Raw genomic sequence first — 22,593 nt, 5'->3', positions numbered from 1 at the left:
CTTCTCTGTCCAACACAGGCTAACTCCTCCTACAAATGCTTCTACAGCCTCCCCGGGGGCTGGAGACAGAATTGTCAGCCCAGGTGGTCCCTACTTCTCATCTCCAGCAACCCCTCACCCCTGAGGACAGGATTGAAGGGAAGGACCCTTTTCAGTCAGGCTGGACTCAGGGCCACAGAGCTTTGGCCCTCTCGGAGGTCTGGGCTCCCAGTGATGTAAGATGATTTAAAACCCAGGCAATGAGCTCTGCATTGCTCGGTCACTGGCAGCACAGGATGATTTTTTTTTTAACTTTTTTTATTAATTAAAAAAAAAATTAACAAACAAAACATTTAGATATCATTCCATTCTACATATATAATCAGTAATTCTTAATATCATCACATAGTTGCATATTCATCATTTCTTAGTACATTTGCATCGATTTAGAAAAAGAAATAAAAAGACAACAGAAAAAGAAATAAAATGATAGTAGAGAATAAAAAAACTATACGTACCATACCCCTTACCCCTCGCTTTCATTTACCACTATTTCAAACTGAATTTATTTTAACATTTGTTCCCCCTATTATTTATTTTTATTCCATATGTTCTATGCTTCTGTTGATATAGTAGCTAAAAGGAGCATCAGACACAAGGTTTTCACATTCACACAGTCTCATTGTGAAAGCTATATCATTGTTCAATGATCATCAAGAAACATGGCTACTGGAACACAGCTCTACATTTTCAGGCAGTTCCCTCCAGTCTCTCCACTACATCTTGAACAACAAGGTGATATCTACTTAATGAATAAGAATAACCTCCGGAATAACCTCTCGACTCTGGGGAATCTCTCAGCCATTGACACTTAGTCTCATTTCACTCTTCCCCCTCTGGTAGAGAAGGTTCTCTCAATCCCTTGATGTTAATTCTCAGCTCATTCTAGGGTTTTTCTCAGTCCTTGATGCTGAGTCTCAGCTCATTCCAGGATCTTTGTCCCACGTTGCCAGGAAGGTCCATACCCCTGGGAGTCATGTCCCACGCAGAGAGGGGGAGGGTGGTGAGATTGCTCATCATATTGGCTGGAGAGAGAGGCCACATCTGAGCAACAAAAGAGGCTCTCTTGGGGGTGACTCTTAGGCCTCAATTTTAAGTAGACTTGACCTATCCTTTGTGGGGTTAAGTTTCATGTGAACAAACCCCAAGACTGGGGGCTCAGCCTATAGCTTTGGTTGTCCACACTGCTTGTGAGAATATCAAGAATTCAACTTGGGGAAGTTGAATTTCTCCCCACTCTCACCATTCCCCGAAGGGGGCTTGCAAGTACTTTTCCAGTCACTGATCAAATCATTCTGGGATTCATCGGGGGATCACTATGGACAAACCAACAAAATTTCATGTGCTACCTGAGATTCCAAGTACTTATGACATTCAATCAAACTATCTACATGAGTTATATTAGGAAATGCTCTAGTCAAAATCTAAATTTTGTAACAAATACACATTTTGTGCTTTAGTCTCACACATAAGGTGACATTTTAAAGTATTAGTTATCATCTATTTTCAGCACCCTGCAATAATGACATTCCTTTGTTCTTCCTCATGCCAAAACATTTTTAAAATTTGTACATTGTACATTTCAGTATTATTATACACTCTAGGCATTCCAAGATTATACCATCTCGATCTTTAACATCTATCTTTCTTTCTGATTTCATTTATGTCCCCAGCCCTCCTCCCTCTATCATTCTCACATGCAGCTTCATTCAGTGTTTTAACATAATTACATTACAGTTCGGTAGTACTGTGCTGTCCATTTCTGAGTTTTTGCATTCAGTCCTCTTGCACAATCTGTATCCCTTCAGCTCCAATTACCCACTATCTTATTCTATTTCTATCTCCTGATGGTCTCTGTTACCAATGAGATATTTCAAGTTTATTCTCTAATGTCGGTTCACATCAGTGGGACCATACAGTATTTGTCCTTTAGTTTTTGGCTAGTCTCACTCAGCATAATGTTCTCTAGGTCCATCCATGTTATTACATGCTTCATAAGTTTATTCTGTCTTAAAGCTGCATAATATTCCATCGTATGTATATACCACAGTTTGTTTAGCCACTTGTCTGTTGATGGACATTTTGGCTGTTTCCATCTCTTTGCAATTGTAAATAATGTTGCTATAAACATTGGTGTGCAAATGTCCATTTGTGTCTTTGCCCTTAAGTCCTCTGAGTAGATACCTAGCAATTGTATTGCTGGGTCATATGGCAATTCTATATTCAGCTTTTTGAGGAACCGCCAAACTGCCTACCACAGTGGTTGCACCATTTGACATTCCCACCAACAGTGGATAAGTGTGCCTCTTTCTCCACATTCTCTCCAGCACTTGTCATTTTCTGTTTTGTTGATAATGGCCATTCTGGTGGGTGTGAGATGATATCTCATTGTGGTTTTGATTTGCATTTCTCTAATGGCCAGGGACATTGAGCATCTCTTTATGTGTCTTTTGGCCATTTGTATTTCCTCTTCTGAGAAGTGTCTGTTCAAGTCTTTTTCCCATTTTGTAATTGGGTTGGCTGTCTTTTTGTTGTTGAGTTCAACAATCTCTTTATAAACTCTGGACACTAGACCTTTATCTGATATGTCGTTTCCAAATATTGTCTCCCATTGTGTAGGCTGTCTTTTTACTTTCTTGATGAAGTTCTTTGATGCACAAAAGTGTTTAATTTTGAGGAGCTCCCATTTATTTATTTATTTATTTATTCAGTGCTCTTGCTTTAGGTGTAAGGTCTATAAAACTGCCTCCAATTATAAGATTCATAAGATATCTCCCTACATTTTCCTCTAACTGTTTTATGGTCTTGGACCTAATGTTTAGATCTTTGATCTATTTTGAGTTAACTTTTGTATAGGGTGTGAGATATGGGTCCACTTTCATTCTTTTGCACATGAATATCCAGTTCTTTAGGCACCATTTATTGAAGAGACTGTTCTGTCCCAGGTGAGTTGGCTTGACTGCCTTATCAAAGATCAAATGTCCATAGATGAGAGGGTCTATATCTGAGCACTCTATTCGATTCCAGTGGTCAATATATCTATCTTTATGCCAGTACCATGCTGTTTTGAACACTGTGGCTTCATAATATGTCTTAAAGTCAGGCAGCGTGAGACCTCCAGCTTCATTTTTTTTCCTCAAGATACTTTTAGCAATTCAGGGCACCCTGCCCTTCCAGATAAATTGGCTTATTTGTTTTTCTCTTTCTGAAAAGTAAGTTGTTGGGATTTTGATTGGTATTGCATTGAATCTGTAAATCAATTTAGGTAGAATTGACATCTTAACTATATTTAGTCTTCCAATCCATGAACATGGTATGCCCTTCCATCTATTTAGGTCTTCTGTGATTTCTTTTAACAGTTTCTTGTAGTTTTCTTTGTATAGGTCTTTTGTCTCTTTAGTTAAATTTATTCCTAAGTATTTTATTCTTTTAGTTGCAATTGTAAATGGAATTCGTTTCTTGATTTCCCCTTCAGCTTGTTCATTGCTATTGTATAGAAACACTACAGATTTTTGAATGTTGATTTTGTAACCTGCCACTTTGCTGTACTCGTTTATTAGGTCTAGTAGTTTTGCTGTGGATTTTTCAGGGTTTTCGATGTATAGTATCATATCATCTGCAAACAGTGATAGTTTTACTTCTTCCTTTCCAATTTTGATGCCTTGTATTTCTTTTTCTTGTCTAATTGCTCTGGCTAGAACTTCCAACACGATGTTGAATAACAGTGGTGATAGTGGACATCCTTGTCTTGTTCCTGATCTTAGGGGGAAAGTTTTCAGTTTTTCCCCATTGAGGATGATATTAGCTGTGGGTTTTTCATATATTCCCTTTATCATTTTAAGGAAGTTCCCTTGTATTCCTATCTTTTGAAGTGTTTTCAACAGGAAAGGGTGTTGAATCTTGTCAAATGCCTTCTCTGCATCAATTGTGATGATCATGTGGTTTTTCTGCTTTGATTTGTTGATATAGTGTATTACATTAATTGATTTTCTTATGTTGAACCATCCTTGCATACCTGGGATGAATCCTACTTGGTCATGATGTATAATTCTTTTAATGTGTTGTTGGATTCGATTTGCTAGAATTTTGTTGAGGATTTTTGCATCTATATTCATTAGAGAGACTGGTCTGTAGTTTTCTTTTTTTGTAATATCTTTGCCTGGTTTTGGTACGAGGGTGTTGTTGGCTTCATAGAATGAATTAGGTAGCTTTCCCTCCACTTCAATTTTTTTGAAGAGTTTGAGCAGGGTTGGTACTAATTCTTTCTGGAATGTTTGGTAGAATTCACATGTGAAGCCGTCTGGTCCTGGACTTTTCTTTTTGGGAAGCTTTTGAATGACTGATTCAATTTCTTTACTTGTAATTGGTTTGTTGAGGTCATCTATTTCTTCTTGAGTCAAAGTTGGTTGTTCATGCCTTTCTAGGAACTTGTCCATTTCATCTACATTGTTGTAAGTATTAGGATAAAGTTGTTCATAGTATCCTGTTATTACCTCCTTTATTTCTGTGAGGTCAGTGATTATGTCTCCTCTTCCATTTCTGATCTTATTTATTTGTGTCCTCTCTCTTCTTCTTTTTGTCAATCTTGCTAAGGGCCCATCAATCTTATTGATTTTCTCATAGAACCAACTTCTGGCCTTATTGATTTTCTCTATTGTTTTCATGTTCTCAATTTCATTTATTTCTGCTCTAATCTTTGTTATTTCTTTCCTTTTGCTTGCTTTGGAGTTAGTTTGCTGTTCTTTCTCCAGTTCTTCCAAGTGGACAGTAATTCCCGAATTTTTTCCCTTTCTTCTTTTTTGATATAGACATTTAGGGCAATAAATTTCCCTCTTAGCATTACCTTTGCTGCATCCCATAGGTTTTGATATGTTGTGTTTTCATTTTCATTCGCCTCGAAATATTTACTAATTTCTCTTGTAATTTCTTCCTTGACCCACTCGTTGTTTAAGAGTATGATGTTGAGCCTCCACATATTTGTGAATTTTCTGGCACCCTGCCTATTATTGATTTCCAACTTCAGTCCTTTATGATCCGAGAAAGTGTTGTGCATGATTTCAATCTTTTTAAATTTGTTGAGATTTGCTTTGTGACCCAGCATATGGTCTATCTTTGAGAATGATCCTTGAGCACTTGAGAAAAAGGTGTATCCTGCTGTTGTGGGGTGTAATGTCCTATAAATGTCTGTTAAGTCTAGCTCATTTATTGTAATATTCAAATTCTCTGTTTCTTTATTGATCCTCTGTCTAGATGTTCTGTTCATTGATGAGAGTGGCGAATTGAAGTCTCCAACTATTATGGTAGATGTGTCTATTTCCCTTTTCAGTGTTTGCAGTGTATTCCTCACGTATTTTGGGGCATTCTGATTTGGTGCGTAAATATTTATGATTGTTATGTCTTCTTGTTGAATTGTTCCTTTTATTAGTAGATAGTATCCTTCTTTGTCTCTTTTAACTGTTTTACATTTGATGTCTAATTTGTTGGATATTAGTATAGCTACTCCTGCTCTTTTCTGGTTGTTATTTGCATGAAATATCTTTTCCCAACATTTCACTTTCAACCTATGTTTATCTTTGGTTCTAAGATGTGCTTCCTGTATTAGTATAGCTACTCCTGCTCTTTTCTGGTTGTTATTTGCATGAAATATCTTTTCCCAACATTTCACTTTCAACCTATGTTTATCTTTGGTTTCTAAGATATGTAGACAGCATATAGAAGGATCCTGTTTTTTAATCTATTCTGCCAGTCTATGTCTTTTGATTGGGGAGTTCAGTCCATTAACATTTAGTGTTATTACTGTTTGGGTAGTACTTTCCTCTACCATTTTGCCTTTTGTATTTTATATATCATATCTAATTTTCCTTCTTTCTACACTCTTCTCTACACCTCTCTCTTCTGTTTTTTCATATCTGTCTCTAGTGCTCCCTTTAGTATTTCTTGCAGAGCTGGTCTCTTGGTCACAAATTCTCTCAGTGACTTTTTGTCTCAAAATGTTTTAATTTCTCCCTCATTTTTTTTTTCATGGACAGGCACCGGGAATCGAACTCGGGTCCTCAGGCTTGGCAGGCAAGCATTCTTACCTGCTGAGCCACCGTGGCCCACCCTCCCTCATTTTTGAAGGACAATTTTGCTGGATATAGAATTCTTGGTTGGCCATTTTTCTTTTTTAGTAATTTAAATATATCACCCCACTGTCTACTTGCCTCCATGGTTTCTGCTGAGAAATCTACACATAGTCTTATTGGGTTTCCCTTGTATGTGATGGATTGCTTTTCTCTTGCTGCTTTCAAGATCCTCTCTTTCTCTTTGACCTCTGACATTCTGACTAGTAAGTGTCTTGGAGAACACCTATTTGGATCTATTCTCTTTGGGGTGCGTTGCACTTCTTGGATCTGTAATTTTAGGTCTTTCATAAGAGTTGGGAAATTTTCAGTGATAATTTCTTCCATTAGTTTTTCTCCTCCTTTTCCCTTCTCTTCTCCTTCCAGGACACCCACAACATGTATATTTGTGTGCTTCATATTATCATTCAATTCCCTGAGGCCCTGCTCAAATTTTTCCATTCTTTCCCTATAGTTTCTGTTTCTTTTTGGATTTCAGATGTTCCATCCTCCAGTTCACTAATTCTAACCTCTGTCTCTTGAAATCTACCATTGTAGGTTTCCATTGTTTTTTTTTCATCTCTTCTACTGTATCTTTCATTCCCATAAGTTCTGTGATTTGTTTTTTCAGACTTTTCTTTTCTTATTTTTGTTCATTCCTTGCCTTCTTCATGTCCTCCCTCAATTCATTGATTTGGTTTTTGATGAGGTTTTCCATTTCTGTTCGTATATTCAGAATTAGTTGTCTCAGCTCCTGCATCTCATTTGAACTATTCGTTTGTTCCTTTGACTGGGCCATATCTTCAATTTTCCTGGTGTGATTTGTTATTTTTTGCTGGCGTCTGGACATTTAATTACCTTAATTAGTTTATTCTGGAGATTGCTTTCACTTATCTTACCTAGGGTTTTCGTGCTAGATGAGTTTGTTGTCTATCTGTCCTTTGACCTTCAGTTCAGCTTTTTCTGGGCCTCTAGCTTAAGTTTTGTTTAACAGAGGGTAATTTTTCAGTTCTTGTTTTCTTGTTTCTTGTCCTGCTTATAAGGTGCCTTTTCCCTCCCCACCCTTAGGAAGGTCTACATAGGTATTACAGACTCCAGCCGGGTTTTCCTGGACTAAACTGGCCTCCTTTGGGGGGAAGGAGTCACCTGTGTCAGTTTTCCCTGAGTGTGAGACCCAGCAGGTTGAAGGACTTTCATGCAAAGTCTCTGGGCTCTGTTTTTCTTATCCTGCCCAGTATGTGGCGCTTGTCTGCCTGTGGGTTCCATCAGCAAAAGATGTTGTGGCTCCTTTAACTTTGGAAGGCTCTCCCTGCTGGGGGCATGGTGAAGACAGAGGAAAGGTTGTAGGCTGGTTTTAATGGCTTCAAATTGCCAAGCCCTGGGGTCTGAATTCCTTGAGAGAGGGATTCCACCTGAGTTGCGTTTCACAGGTGGGAGACAGCCCTGAAAGCAGCCTGTTTCTGCGTATGCCTGGGGCAGTTGCAGTCTATGTAATCCCGCAGCTGAATCCAGAGGCAACCAAGCCTCCCTAGAAACAGCCACAAAAGGCTCTGTTTTGTCCCCTTTCCTCTTTTTCGGCTAGCCCAATAGGCAACCTCCACCTTGACCAGTTTCGCCTGAGCTGGGGGCCTATTTTTAGTAGTCAGAATTTGTTTATTAATGCCACAATTGGTGTTTGGTTGGACTCAGTCCCTGCTACTGTTAGAGTCTCTTTCCTTTCCCTCCGGGAAGCCGCCTAGCACAGGAGGATTTTATTTTATGCTTCGTCTAAGCTACATAGGAAATACCAAGTAGAAATACTGTAGATCAGAATACCGAGGTATGAATTTTAATACATTCTCCTCCTCGTGTAAAATTGCACAGTGTACAGCAGGAATGTGTTAGAGAGCCGAACCAGGGGGATGAGGTGTGGGCACGGGGCGAGGGAAACAGTGTTGAAGAGGGGGGTGAGGAAGGCGGCTGCTTTTTATGCTGAACAGCTTGGGCAGTGTCGGGTCATATTAATCATGCAGGCAATTTTGAGAAGAAAATAAAGTTTTGTTACAATATACGTTTGTGCCTCCTGGAGGAGACTCTCCAGGGATCCATTGATCACACAGACTCATTTTCACCACGTCGCCATAAATCCACTTCTGGGGGCTGCCGGGGAGATTAGAATGGTTATTGACGGGCTCCCGGGCAGTCCATAGTTATCATCTCATTGATTGTGTGGTGACCTCAAGGAGGTGGGCACTCTAACAGGTCCCTCGGTGCCCCCTCGACCAGAGGCCAGCAGCCATCCTGCTCCTGGCGGGCGGCCATAGCTCCTTCCCAGGTGTAGGGAAAGGTACAAAACCCACCCAACGGGACACTTCGTGGGACTGTCTTTCTTGGCTCCTTTGTCTTTAACAGCTTCTGGGCTTTGACATTAAAAGGCAAAGAGGCCAAATTGCACTGCAGCAGCACTGTCTTCTCTACCCACAAACATTCAAGAATGGCATTGTAAGGAAAGCACTGGGGGCCAGAGGAAGCAATTCCGTCTGGTGAAAGGGGACACGTGCGGGGCCTTTAGGGAACTGGGCCCCCAAATCCTGCCCTGGTATGGGGCAAGGCGGCCATCCCATCAATCACCTGGGGGTCTCAGAAGCCAGAGGTGCCCCTCCACATGGAGTATGGTACCCCGGCATAAGTGGGCCCTCTGTTCACCTCAGTCTCTTCATCTGTGAAACTGTCCAAATAACCTGACCCCAGCCTGGCTACGGGCTTGTAAGGGTCCAATGGCAGGAGCGTTTGAGAGTCCTGTGAAAATAGTGAAATGCCAGCTGATGACAAGATCCACGCTGCCTGGTTGCCCCCCCCCATCCTTCCTTCCAGCCCCCCATCCTTCCTTCCAGCTCCCCAATCTTTCCTTCCGGCTCCCCCATCCTTCCTTCAGGCCCCTCCATCCTTCCTTCTGGCTCCCTCATCCTTCCTTCCGGCTCCCCCATCCCACACCCCACTTTCGTTCCACCACAGAATTCTGTTTACGTATTTCTGTATCTTCTACCTGTACTTTTTTGATGATGACTTTAGTAATTGTGTGCACTGTCTTTTTTAAAGAAATTGTTATTGTAGAAACATATGTACACCATAAAAGTCCCCATTTTGACCACTTCCAAGTGCACAATTCAGCGAGATGAATTATACTCGCAGTGTTGAGCTCCCATCACCACCATCCATTTCCAAAACGCTTTCATCCCCCCTACCCAGAATCCCTGTACCCCTTTGGCACAGATACCTCATTCCCCCATCCCACCCTGCCTCTGATAAGCTACAATCTGCTTCTGTTTCTATAAATGTGATACTATAGTTATTTCATGTAAATGAAATCATACAGTATTTGTCCTTTAGTGTGTCTTATTTCACTCAACATGCTGTCTTCAAGGTTCATCCACGTCATCGCATGTATCAGGACTTCACTGCTTTTTAGGGCTGAGTAATATCCCATTGTTTGGATATACCACACCTTGTTTATCCATTCTTTCTTTATGGACACTGGGTTGCTTTTGGCTGTTGTGAATAATGCTGCTATGAACATTGGTGGGCAAATATATGTGAGAGTCCCTGTGTTCTAGTTTGCTAGCTGCTGGAATGCAACATACCAGAGATGGACTGGCTTTTAATAAAGGGGAGGTTTATTTATTTATCTGAGGCTCCTTCTTAAATGGGAAGGCACAGGATGATCTCTGCCGGCCTTCTCTCCAGGCCTCTGGGTTCCAACAACTTTCCCCGGGGTGATTTCTTTCTGCATCTCCAAAGGCCTGAGCTGAGCTGTGAGTGCTGAGATGAGGTATGCTGAGCTGCTTGGGCTGTGCTACATTGTGCTCTCTCATTTAAGCACCAGCCAATTAAGTCAAACATCATTCATTGCAGCAGGCATGCCTCCTAGCCGACTGCAGATGTAATCAGCAACAGATGAGTTTCACATACCACTGGTTCATGTCTGCAGCAACAGAACTAGGTGCCTTCACGTGGCCAACTTGACAACTGAATCTAACTACCACACCCTGCTTTCAATTCATTTGAGTATATACCTAGAAGTGGGATTGCCAGGTCATATAGTGATTCTATGTTTAACCTTCTGAGGAATTGCCGAACGGCTTTCCACAATGGCTGCACCATTTTCCATTCCCGCCAACAATGTACAAGGACTTGTTTTTCTCTGCATTCTTGCTATATGTGTTATTGTCCTTTCTTCTTTTTTTAAACTATAACCACCCTAGTGAGTGTGAGGTGACTCCACTGCCTTTTAAAACTTTTTGGTGGGGGAAGTGCACGGGTCAGGAATCAAACCCAGGTCTCCCACATGGCAGGTGAGAATTCTACCACTGGACTACCCTTGTGCCTTCCAATGCCTTTTGTACTTTCCTGACTACCACTAGCCAAACCTCCAGAGCTTTCACTCAGCCCAGACCCTTCCCATAGACTCCACCCAGGACTCTTCTCTCAGGCAGGGTTCAGGTCTCTAAACTTGCCTGGACCCCAACAATTCACCCCTCCCATTGCCCGACTTCCTTGGAGTTTTTACACATTCACTGCTCACTTGATGGCAGATAATATGAATACAATTATTAGTGTTAAAATCACCATTATTGTTGCTGGTCTTTAAGCTGTAGGAAGGTAGATAGTGTCTTTGTTACAACAAATATCTCTAAGACCAGTTCGCTGCCTGATACATAGAAGATGCTGGGAATCTGCAGGATAGATGGACAGCTGAAGACTTCAGCACCTACTATATAAAGTAGGCCAGCACACTCATGGATGCATATGTCACCTCGCGTCAGATACCAATGCCCAATAACAGTGCAGAAGATGAGTGGGAAGGGAGCTGCAGGGTGGATGGGTGGGAAGAGAGAGGCCTCACGGGCCATAGAGGAATATTAACCACTGTAGATAGAACCAAGGTGGTCTCTGCTCCTAGGAGGTGATGCCAAACCAGTCTGCTGCGGCCAAATGACCCTCAGACCGTGTAGGCAAACCACACGTGATCTGGAGAGCACCACACCCTGCAAGCTGAGGTTGATGTGAATAATTTCCTTCTCCCTCATGCCCCAAGTTCCTGCAGAGCTGAGGGAATGGAAGGTGCTCAGACACCAGCGTGGTATGGATGGAACTCTCACAGTAGCTTGGCAATGGCCAGGGCTAAAGTAGACTGGGGAGGGCAAGTCCAGGAAAATAAGAGGTCATTTCTGAGCATGGCTTCCAGCCCTGTCTCTGTATCACGGAACACACAAAATCAGACCAGCTTCCTGCCTCCCCATTGGCCTCCAAGGCTGCAAAATCCAGGTAGTAAGAGTAGCCTGCACACTGGTGAGGATAAAAGTCAATTCCAGATTGGAACAGCACCTGGGGAGAGCAGAGAGGATGGCATGCATACAAACTGCAAAAGATCTCAGAATCCAAGGCAGAGGGTACGTGCTCCCTTTAATAACCTGGACTTCAGATCTGGGCCCAAGAAACCACAAATTTCCTTTCAATAACTAGTCAGTAAGCAAAAAACAATCCTTAGTCAGAAAGAAGACTGACGGCAAGAAAAACATCTTAAGTTCTGGATCAATCTCAATCAATGCTCAAGACCCAAAAAGACTGAAAAGAAATTCAAAAGCAGGCCACCCTGCTTCACAGAGAAAAAGATTCTCTGTAAAGCTGTCCTTATGGAGAAAAGAAAGCAGGGACAACTCACAAAAAGTGAAGTCTCTTAGACAGCTAACACTTTACGTGTGTCTGTCCGTATGCCCGGAAGCTTCCTTGAACTCTGTAACTCCACAAGGTTATACTTCCCACCAACACCCTCCCTCAGTCCCCTCTTCCCAGAGTGATTGGCAATACGTTTATGTACTTCACACCAAAAGCGCCAGGTTGTTACTTCATTGATGGCCACTAAGAGGAAGAGAGTTTGGGAGACCGTGTTGCCAACTGGGACTTACTAGAGAGTATCACAGTCAAAATGAAGGAAAATCAAGCCCTGAGTCCTCCAAGGAGGAAAGAAACCAAACCCTAAAGAGCTGGTCAAGTCCCCTTACAAGCAGACTCTTTGCTATGATCACTTCTCAAGGAGGCAACTTAGATAAACACAGTGTGGTACAGATAAGAGGTCTTCGGACACACTCATGAAGCAATCTTTTTTTTTAATATAAAAACCACCCCAAAACATTCCCATTGTTTCCATCATTGTACATGGATTTTGATGCCATGAGGTCTCAGATACCGATGATGAATAACAATTATTTAGCAGAGGCTCTATGCTAAACTGCTGGAAGCTTCCATGTACCACATTATCTTATTTAATCCTCACAGCAACCTTATGAGGTAGACAACATCATCATTCTTGTTTTATAGGATGAGGAAATGGGGAACAGAAAGGCGAAGTCACTTGCCTTACTTCCCACAGCTTAGCTGTACAGCCATAAAGTGCTTGATGGTGAGCCACACTGCATAGTGTCTAGACTCTCGCAAATGTTGCTGCACAGGCGAGGCAGGGTGTGATAGCTGCAGCAGGCAGAGGACCCCACAATTCCTAGCTCAACCAACTTCCTGATGGGGGACCTTGACTAAGTTGCTGATCTCTCTGAGCCTCAGTTTTCTCACATCTGTCCTAAAAGTCCCAACTAGGAGCCCAGCCCCCTTGCCAGCTGTACCATACCTATGGACTGCAGTGGGCAGAGAAAGTGTGGTTAGTGTTTCCGAGCCAGGTCAGGTCAAGAGACCAGAACTCCCTTCAAGTGGGATGGGGGAGGGAGCGTGACAGGCAGAAGCCAGAGCTACCTATCCTGGAGTAAAATGGCTGGAGGCAATCTGGACAAACTCTTGGCATTGCAGCTGTGAATCTGGGCAGGGAGACCCTGGTGTCCACCACCCCAGAAGTTATCAAAATCCCCTTAACTGAAGGACCCCAAGTACAGAGAAACCAAGCCCCCTTCAACCATGCCAGGGCATCACGAAGGTCCTGCTACTGATAGGCGCAAGGCATGGCAGTCTCCCTGTACTCAGACCTGACTCAGTGTGTTCCCCTCCAATCCTCTGGGCAGCGTCAGAATGAAATGAGCCCCAGGACTCTTAAGTGGGCTGGGTGTGAAAGGTCACCTGTGCTGTACCTGTGTTCCAGGTGGCTGGGTGGGGCCAGGCCATGGTAGGCATCCATGGAGCTCTGGCTCCAGTCTTGAGTACCTGACCCTGCTCCTTAATACCAGTCAGTCCCTCAGGTCCCAGGGAAGGTGAGAGTTCCTCTTTTAGGGTTTCTAGCATTTCTCTGGATCATGTGGCTCCCATTAGCCCTCACTGTGCCCTGTCAGTCTTCGTGGTCTTCCTGGTTGGTTGCCTCAGCTCAGGCCTCTGATTGAAATGATGCCCAGAAGTCCCTGCTCCAAACATCTGCCCCAGCCCAGGGAAGGGACCAATTACTAAGCCCTGCCCAAACTCCAATCCTGCCATCAGTAACTGAGAGTTCCATGATGTGACAGTTAAAGCACATTACACACTTATAACAAGGCAGTTTGTAACGCAAGGCAGTCAATGCTGAGTGCCAAATGGATGTCTCTACAACCCACATAATAGATCAGCTGAGGTGGACAGGGAGGGCAGGGAAGAGAAGCGAGCTGGATTTAAAAGATGGATCGAACTTGAATGGTTAAGAACAGAGGGGAGAAGAAGGCATTTACAACACATCTGAACACACAGAGGTACCAAGGCTTCCTTCTGTTTCTCTTTCAGGGTCTTCCAGAAGAAATCTTTTCAAGTTACTAAGAAATTGAGCCACAAAAAGTTAGATCATAGAACCAGAGACCACAATTCCTTTTCATCTTCAAAATACTCCATAAACATGCAGCAGTCAGGTAATTAGTAAAGATTCTTTAGAGAGGATGACAGAGGCAGTGGGCTCTCAGTGCCCAGATCATCTCCAAATTCTCTGGGCTTGGAGAGCAATGTGGAGTAAAACAAGAGGGGAGGACACCATGGGGAGTCAAATACAATATTCGAGTTGAGTCAGAAAACACCCTTGACATCCCAAAGGCCACCTCACTCCAATGAGCCTCACTGCTGAGAAATTAAGACAGTCTTGGGGACAGGAACAACTTCACAACTACTACTTCCATGCATGGGGGCAGTAACTGGGGCAAGTGTTTCCTCCCTTTCAAAAGTTGCCATTTTCATCATCCTCAAATCCACACAACATCAAATGCACTTCAAGATGGAGAGTCCAGATCTTAGGACTTACCTCTTAAATTCCAAATGTGCTTTATTTGTACGTGCAAACCACATAGATGAATTTACCCTTGTGTGAACTACACCTTCACTTCCAGAACCAGCAAACCTCCCTGAGCCTGTTGGTCACACTCTGCTATGACCTGGCCAGGCCAATGACAGCACCAGACACTCACCAAATATACTCCTTAGCCCACCTTCTTAAATACAAGAAGGAAACAAGAAAGGAAACAAGGAGGAAACAAAGCTCCATCCAAGAAAGCATTCAGTGTGGTCCAGCAGCTTAGTAATGGGATTCATTTTTCAAATAGTGGCAATCCCTTGCCAGATACAAGCAATTAGAAAAGAAAGGCAAGTTCATAAACAGTCCTTTCCTGGCTGCTGCCTGAATTCCACAAGGTCATGAGCATTAAAGGCACATGCATAATTGGAGGTGTGACTGGCGCACAACTATTTAAACTACACCAAACAAGCCATAGGTTATGACCAACTAAGAAGAGAAACAGGACCTCTTCTTTGGAAGCTCTTTTTAAAAAATGCTCCTGAGCCTGGGCAATGGCCAAGAACATTGATGCCATGCATGTCGACTGACACAAAACATCAGAATATCCCCTACGCTTTCTGAGAACTTGGGGCCACACCATTGCCAACAGCCAACTTTCTTTCCAACAAGGAGACAGGTGCTTCCCTTCTCTCTCTGGTTCACTGTAGATATGAACTGAAATATGAAGTCAGGTCTCCAAGCTGATCCAACTGCCCTTTTGGTTGGAAGAGACGATTATAACAGATTGAGGTGTCAAACATCATCAGAATCCAGCCATGCCAATCCATTGTTCCTGTCACAGCCATGGACACCAACTCTATGCAGCCAGGAAGCCTCTGACCCACAACCAGAGATGCCCTGAAGGACAACCTGGCTTGGGCTCACTGGCATGCAATCATCTCAGAAGCAACCTTTCCTGGATGTCACTTCAATAATCTTAACTTCAAAGTAATCTCCTTTCACTCCAATTCTCTCACCCTCATTCTCCCAAAATACCTGCTCTTAGGCCTCAACAAGTCCTCCAGGTTCTAAGCCACTCCATTTTCTCTCAACAGATTAGCCCTCCTATTCATGTCCTTCCACATGGCAGTTGGGATCTCTGGTACGTCCCTTTCATCAGGCTCTGCCTTTACCCCACCTGGTTCCCGTACCCATTTGTCCTTTCCCACCAACCCTGAAAAACCCAGCTCTGGATCAATCCATTCATCTGACTTTTCTTCCTTTCATTCTGCTTCACCGTTTTGCCCTGCAGAAAAAATGTCTTAGAACTGTGCAGCTGGTGAAAAGGCAAATTCAAGGTCTCCAATCTCTGCAGAGCCCTTGAAGCTGCCCTGAAGCCTTTCTGTGTGAAACATCAGCATCCTCACTTCCAGTTTTGTCCACTGCTCTCCAACCTTTCCCCACTTTCCTCAGACCACTCTCACTCAGGGCAGGGAGTTGAAACTTCTGTTTCACAGAGCAAACTGAGGCCATTAACAAGAACTGCCAAGTGTGATCCACAGGTCCACAGCATCAGTTTCAGCATCATCTGGGAGCTTGAGGGAAATGCAAACTCTCAGGCCCCAGCCTAGGTGTGTTGAACCAGAATCTCTGGAGGTGGGGTCCAGCAATCTGCATTTTGTCAAGTTCCCCAGGTAGTCCTTATGCTTATGGAAATTTGAGAAGCACTCCCCTAGACTCCCTGACCACCTGTAAACTTATCTACATTTGAACTTCCATCCTCTGCTCCTCTCTTGAGGGGAGAAGAGTCCAGAAGGTCAAAGCTAAGCCCTTTGCTTACTGTGGATTCTCCAGCCTCCTCTCATTTCAGGGCCTTCCTTCATCCTTCACTCTCTTCTCTATCTTCACTCTCCCTCACTGATTTTTTCCACTCAAGAAAAAGAAACTCAGGCCCCTTCCATTAAAAAATAATCCCTTTCCCATAGCCCTAATTACTACCTCCTCTTTTCTGTCTTCCCTCCCTATTTCTTTTCTTTACCTCTCATTCATTCTTTACTTCACTATTTCTGGCTTCAATTTACCCTATTCTGCTTAAAATCCTTTTGTTAAAGTTTCCAATGACATCTGTGTGGCCAGAATCAATAGAAACTTCCAGACCCCACCCTAGTTACACCATTTCTGTAGTGTCTGACACTGGTGCCCCCTTTCCTTTTATCAGTGCTGTGTGCTCTGGATCCTGAGACACTCACCATGTGCCCCATCCTTACCTCCACTTGTCCACTCACATGATCTGCCCTGGCCATGCTTTCTGTCCATTTCACAGGTGCCTTTTCTCTGCTACTCTTTTAAATTCTGAAATTTCCCAATGCTTCTTCTTATGCCTTGAGTTCTTCTCACTTCATAAACTCTTCCTGAGTTTATCCAAGTCCACAGTTCTAACTATTACCCAAATGCTGGCAACTTCCACACCCGTACCTCTAGCCTAGACATTCAAGCCTCAGCTTCCCACTGGACATCTCAAAAACACCTCAAAGTGAGCAGGCCTAAAACTGAACACTGTTCTCTTTATGCCCTCCTTTCTTCATTGAAGGCCATCCCCCGTGCCCCATCTCTTCAGGAGTCAAGTTACTTATATCATTCATACCACATATCCAATAGCCCATCCAGTCTTGGATCTCTTTGTGGCACTCGCCTCTTTCCCCCATTTCTACTGCTATGGTAGTTTCAGTCCCAATCACTTCTCTCCTGGACAGCAACCAAAGCCACCTAACTGGTCCTGCCTCCAGGATACCCCTCTGCAGCCCAACTTCATTCATGTCACTTAAACTTTCTTTGCCTCTATGTTGCATACAGAATTAAGTTCAAATTCCTTTGCTTACCACACAAGTTTAGCCCCATCTCATTTCTGAAAGATCCTCTTCCCTGCTCCTCTCTTCTGCCAGCCATTCTTAACTACTCATATTTTCTGAGAATCTTTTCTCTCACTTCATACGAACTTCTCTCTGTCTGTCACAGTTTCCCAGCTGCTATGACAAATACCACACAATGGGTTGGCTAATCAACAGGTTTCAGAAGCTAAAAGGCTTGCTTCCTCGCAGGGAGAGCAGCGTCCTGGCTGGAGACAATCCTCTGCTTCCTTGGCGCTCCAGTCAGATGGCGATGTCCTCTCCTTTCTCTTCTGGGTTCCATTGATGTCCAGCTTCTACCTCCTCCCCCTGGCATTCTCTTCACAAGGCCTTCAGTAACAGGATTAAGATACAACCAGACTCAATTGGCATTTAGAAGTAAAGTTTTCATAAAGTCCCATATACAATGGGCTCACACCCACAGCAACGGGATTAAGATTAAGAACATGCATTTTCCCGGGATACATACTTTAACCTACCATACTGCCTAAAATCTCCTTTCTCATGACTAATACCTCCTCCTCTCTCAAACCCCAGCTCGAGGTAACTTTCCCAGACTCTGCAGTCTGAGGTTAAGTCCTTTCCCCTTTGTTATTTTATTTCCCTCTGAATGCTGCCATCATGGCACTCTCCACTCTGTTCTCTCCCATTTAAGGGCAGCAAGTGGGTCTTATTTCTTTTTGTTTCCCCAGAGCCTACCACAATGCTTGGCAGATAAATGGTTACTAAAGGAGCAAAAGAAAACCTCCTACCTTCCCCATTCATTCCTTCTGTTCTTCTTATGATCAAAGTCATCACTGATTTCCTCGGGCAAATATAACATTAGTGATGGTGCCTCAAAACTTAAAAGATACCATCTTTTCACTCCTGATTTACTAATCAAGGCTCAAACTTTGAAAGCTGCTGGGGTCAAATGCATTAACCAGTCCAACACTCTCTTTCCTCTTTCTTCCTCATCAAGCCTTTCCTATAATCCTAAGAAGGAGTGGTATCATTTTTAGCAACAGCAAGCCTTGCAAAACGGTGTGCAGGGGCTTAATAGCTGAGATGTATGAGGCCCCTTTTTTGGAGCACTCATCATTAGAGAAAAAGCACACTTTGCTGAGTGGTTTAATTTCCCCAGGTTAAACTCTGCAATTCATCCAGGAAGGAGCAACACACCTCATTAGCTCAGTGCCCACACAGAGCACTTGCCCAGACAAACTGCCTGCTTAGCATTTGAGTCCACGTGTGTCCTGTATTAGCAGTCATATTGGGGGAACTTTCATGAATCAAGACTCTGCTCCATGACATGGGTTCTTATTTTGGGGGTCCATGGGGCCTCAGGAAAGCCCTCAGAAATTGAACTCAAGATGTTGTGAGTATATAAGTATCTGTCTTTTTTCTGGGCAAAGAACCTATACCTTTTACCTGCTTCCCACAGGAGCAAATGCCATTGTGGATGAACCCACACCACCAGGCCAAAGAGCACCAGTGGTCCCCATTCTCAGTGTGCAACCCTACACCTGGGTCACAGACCAGTGACTGGCCCAAACCTTGTTTTCAAACATTCTAGGGTCAATAAAGCCTCTATGCCTTCTTTGATAGCCTGGTTCCTTTGAACATTTATTTTGGAATATTCCCCAAGCAATTTTTTTATTCTTGGACTGATCATCTACTGGCTTCAGGGCTACTTAGGAAGTAATTTTCTATGAGTCATGAAGAGTTGCCTTCCCAACATCACTGGAGATGTTTTAGCCAGAAACTCCATGAGGTTCGGTTCTCCTCTGGCTGAAAGGCAGATACGCCAGTTTCAAGGTATAATAAGAGGTCCCAACATGGGCAAAAGCACATCTTGCCTCTCTCTATCTTCTGGTGCACTTTTTTTTTAAGCAGAAGGGATTGATCCACCCTCTTTAACCCTCAGTGCTGACCAGAGTTCCCTCCTTTGGGCAGCACTGCTTTCTCTAAAAGGCAAGGGAGGAGACACATATATGTATGGGATGGAGGGAGCCATCCTCCAGATTCCCAGCTCAGTATATGAATCTGTCTAGGTAAGAAATTTTTTTTTTTTTTTTTACTGTATTCAACTGAAGAAGTAAAAATGAAAGAAAGAAAAAAAGAAACCCTAGAGCTTTATTAAGCAATGGCTCAGAAACAGAATTTCCAAAAACAATTAAGGATAAATGAATGCAGACAGTTTCAGGCCAGAACTAAGAAAGACTCCTTCAGGCACAAGGAAATGTGGCCTAAATTATTCACACAGAGTACTTATGCTATAACCTTTCTAAGGTGAGTGGAATGAGAGGGGACAGCCCCAACTACTGCAGGAGGTACAAGAATACATTAGGAAATGATGCAAATTAGAAATAATAAATAGCCCTACTCCAAGGCTCAGCAGATACAAAGTTTGGCCAATAGGATTCCTCATAGAAATTGAAGGCTATAAAACCCTCTATTCACAGCCAATATTGCACTCCTCCAGCCCTTCCCAGTGCTCCATTCTGGCTCTAAAGGCTGTTAGCTTGTAACTTCAGCCCAGAAACAAGGAACGTACTATAAGACTTGCTGTTTTCATTTTAATGTTCCAGCTAATTTGCCAGTCAAACACATCTTTCCACTGACATCCTTCTGAAAACACTTCTGCTTATTCCCACATCTGGGCTACAGCACTGTCCTTGCAGTTACTCTTATTTTCATTCTTGTTACCTCCACCCATAATGTTTTCTCTGAAGACAAGTGCTCCTTACTGAGTCAAAGCCAGCACTCCAGCCGGACCCAGGTTAGCCCTTATCTGGCCCTGAAGTGGCTTTGCCTCTCTAAACTGCTGGAGCAATCTAGCAGACTCTGTCCATGGTATCTGACATAACGTATTAATGGCCCCAATCCTCATCCCTTCTTTTATATACATTCTCCGCCATATCACTTTGAAGGTTTTCCCACTAAGAAGGCAGATTCAATTTCCCACCTCTTAGTTCTGAGCTCAGCCATACAACTTGCTTTGATCAGGAGAAAAGTAAAATGCCATATGCCACCTCAGAGCTTGAGCCTCAGGAGGGCTCTTGTGCCTTCAACTATTACCATGAGAAGTACTGGGCTAGCCCACCTGTCCAAGAAGTGCATAGAAGATGAGGGGTAAAAAGTTATCACTACAGGACACACATTCATGAATGAGCCCAGCCAGGAGCTAGGTACTATGCAAGAAGTTTTCAGTGAATAAATTATTTCATTACTTCTCATAATGAACCAGTAACATAGGTGCCCCCATTCTGCAGAAAAGAAAACTGAGGCTCAGAGTAGGTTGCCCAAAGTCAAGCACATGGTGAGCAGAGCTAGACTTTAAACCAAGATCCACCTGAAACCAAAGCATGTTGTCTTGCTCTCTAAAAAGAAGGAATTCATTTTTGAGGCAGGTCTGAGGGGATGAATTTTCAGTGGTTTCTATTTATTTCCTTATACTTCACTGTGGTCTCCAGTTTTCTACACTACATATGTATGACTATAATAATTTTAAAACACTATGAATATTATTTATTTTATGGAGTTAGCTTTAGCATTTGGAGAATAATTTCAACACTGACCTGAAAGAATAATGGGTAAGAATAAGCAACAACACTTTTAAGGGAAAAAGATTATTAAGGAAAGCTAGATATTTTTTATGCTAAAATTCATATAAGGCTACTATAATTTAATCAGCATGGTCCTATAATAAGCAGACTGACTAGTGAAATAGAACCAAGAGACCAGGAATATGCCTGATCTTAGAGAATTTAGTATATGCCAAAAAAGGTGTCACAAATCAAAGGGTAAGGAAGAAATTATTCAATAAATGGTGTTGGGACTACAATCTCTCCATAAGTGATAAAAGTGAAACATCCACTCAAAACATACTTCAAAATAAATTTGAGATAGCTAAAACAGTTATATTTAGAACTACAAGCATAAGAAAAGTAAAATAAAAATATATGCAAATATTCATACAAACTTTGGACATTGAATAATTTACAAAATTAAAAGGAATAGTTGATTGCAAACTTCTGAGCATCAAAAATAATAAAATTAAAAGACAATAGCAAACTGCACAAAAGTAATTTATAACAATTATAAAATCTTTTAGCATTCAGTAATAAAAACCCTAAGAACAAAATTAGATTAAAAAAATTAAAAATTGTTCTGAGAACAAGAATCGCAGAATGACTAACAAACAAATGAAAATAGGTAGAGCCTCACTACTAATACAAGGAATTCAAATTAAAACAACAATGGAATGTGATTTTGCCTCTAGGTTGTGAAAGTACAAATGCTTTTTCCTTGTGTCTTTATACCTTTTCTATTCTTATTTTTTATATTGAGCAAATATAACAGAGAAAAACATATCAGTTTAGAGTAATTCATGGATAACAGAACTAAATTGCAAAATTAGAGAGCACTGCCACACTTGACTGAAGCCCTTTGATTTTCACATGGGCATGACATCAATTGGCATGAATAAGAGACACATCATGCTTTCCCACATGCCCTCTGATGCCCACTGGAAACAGAATGCCAAGTTGAAACCACAATCACATTGTTTCACCTTTTCAAAAGGCAAAACATGGTATAAGAAGACAGGGCCCGGCCTTATATGATCTATTGCGGACAACCAACATAACAACCATAGAAACGGATCTCCATTTTTTTTCTCTACCCAGAAACTATTAGATGATGGGCTTACATAACGAAAATAAAATCAACCACTCTGCTTGCAGACCTTCTGGTTACTCAACATGTAGCTTTGAAAGGGTCTCAGAAACATAAAATGATAGCAATTTTGTTTAAAAACCAAGTTAGTTTCAGCACTATACCAATTCTTACAGCTACGGAACTGTCAAAGTGAAGTTAAGTACTCCATAGGAGGTGTGCCCAGGGCTTAACATTTTATAAAGAATCTGCACCATCCAGCTGGGTTTGCCTGACATCTGGTTTCATCCATTAATTCCCACGGACCAAACAACCTAACAGCTTCTGTGACTATTTCCTAACTTTCCATATATCTCTGGCTGTACAGGAGAACAACATGAAGAGACCATTTTCAATCTCCTTTAAATACCACTGCCATTGGTCTCTCAATGTCCTGTAGCATTCTCCCTGTCAGCTGTGCCATCCCTCAGACATATGTTGCGATACATGAGTTTCCATTCTTTCCAGCTTTCCTCCGGCTAGGGACCTCCTTTCTAGAATCCCCCAGGTAAGAGCTGACACTAACCTGGAGACACTAACTGTGTTGAGTCAATTACTCCTGCATGGGGCTCTTGGAGGTACAGAGCACCCAAGGTGGCAATGATAAATCTCTCATGTGGCCTCTGACCCCAACACTTACTCTTCT

At 42.5% G+C, this 22,593-nt stretch overlaps 1 protein-coding gene across 1 annotated transcript in view; it reads right to left on the bottom strand.

Annotated features, from left to right (window-relative positions):
* The window catches only part of GALNT17 (polypeptide N-acetylgalactosaminyltransferase 17), a 443,754-nt gene that overhangs the window by 231,823 nt on the left and 189,338 nt on the right, over positions 1 to 22,593 (bottom strand). The gene's annotated exons all lie outside the window — the stretch shown is intronic.

Source organism: Tamandua tetradactyla, chromosome 23 (assembly GCF_023851605.1).
Source record: "Tamandua tetradactyla isolate mTamTet1 chromosome 23, mTamTet1.pri, whole genome shotgun sequence".
Classification (NCBI taxonomy): domain Eukaryota; kingdom Metazoa; phylum Chordata; class Mammalia; order Pilosa; family Myrmecophagidae; genus Tamandua; species Tamandua tetradactyla.
Note: the sequence above shows the minus strand (reverse complement) of the source record. Positions and strands in the feature narration are given on the sequence as shown.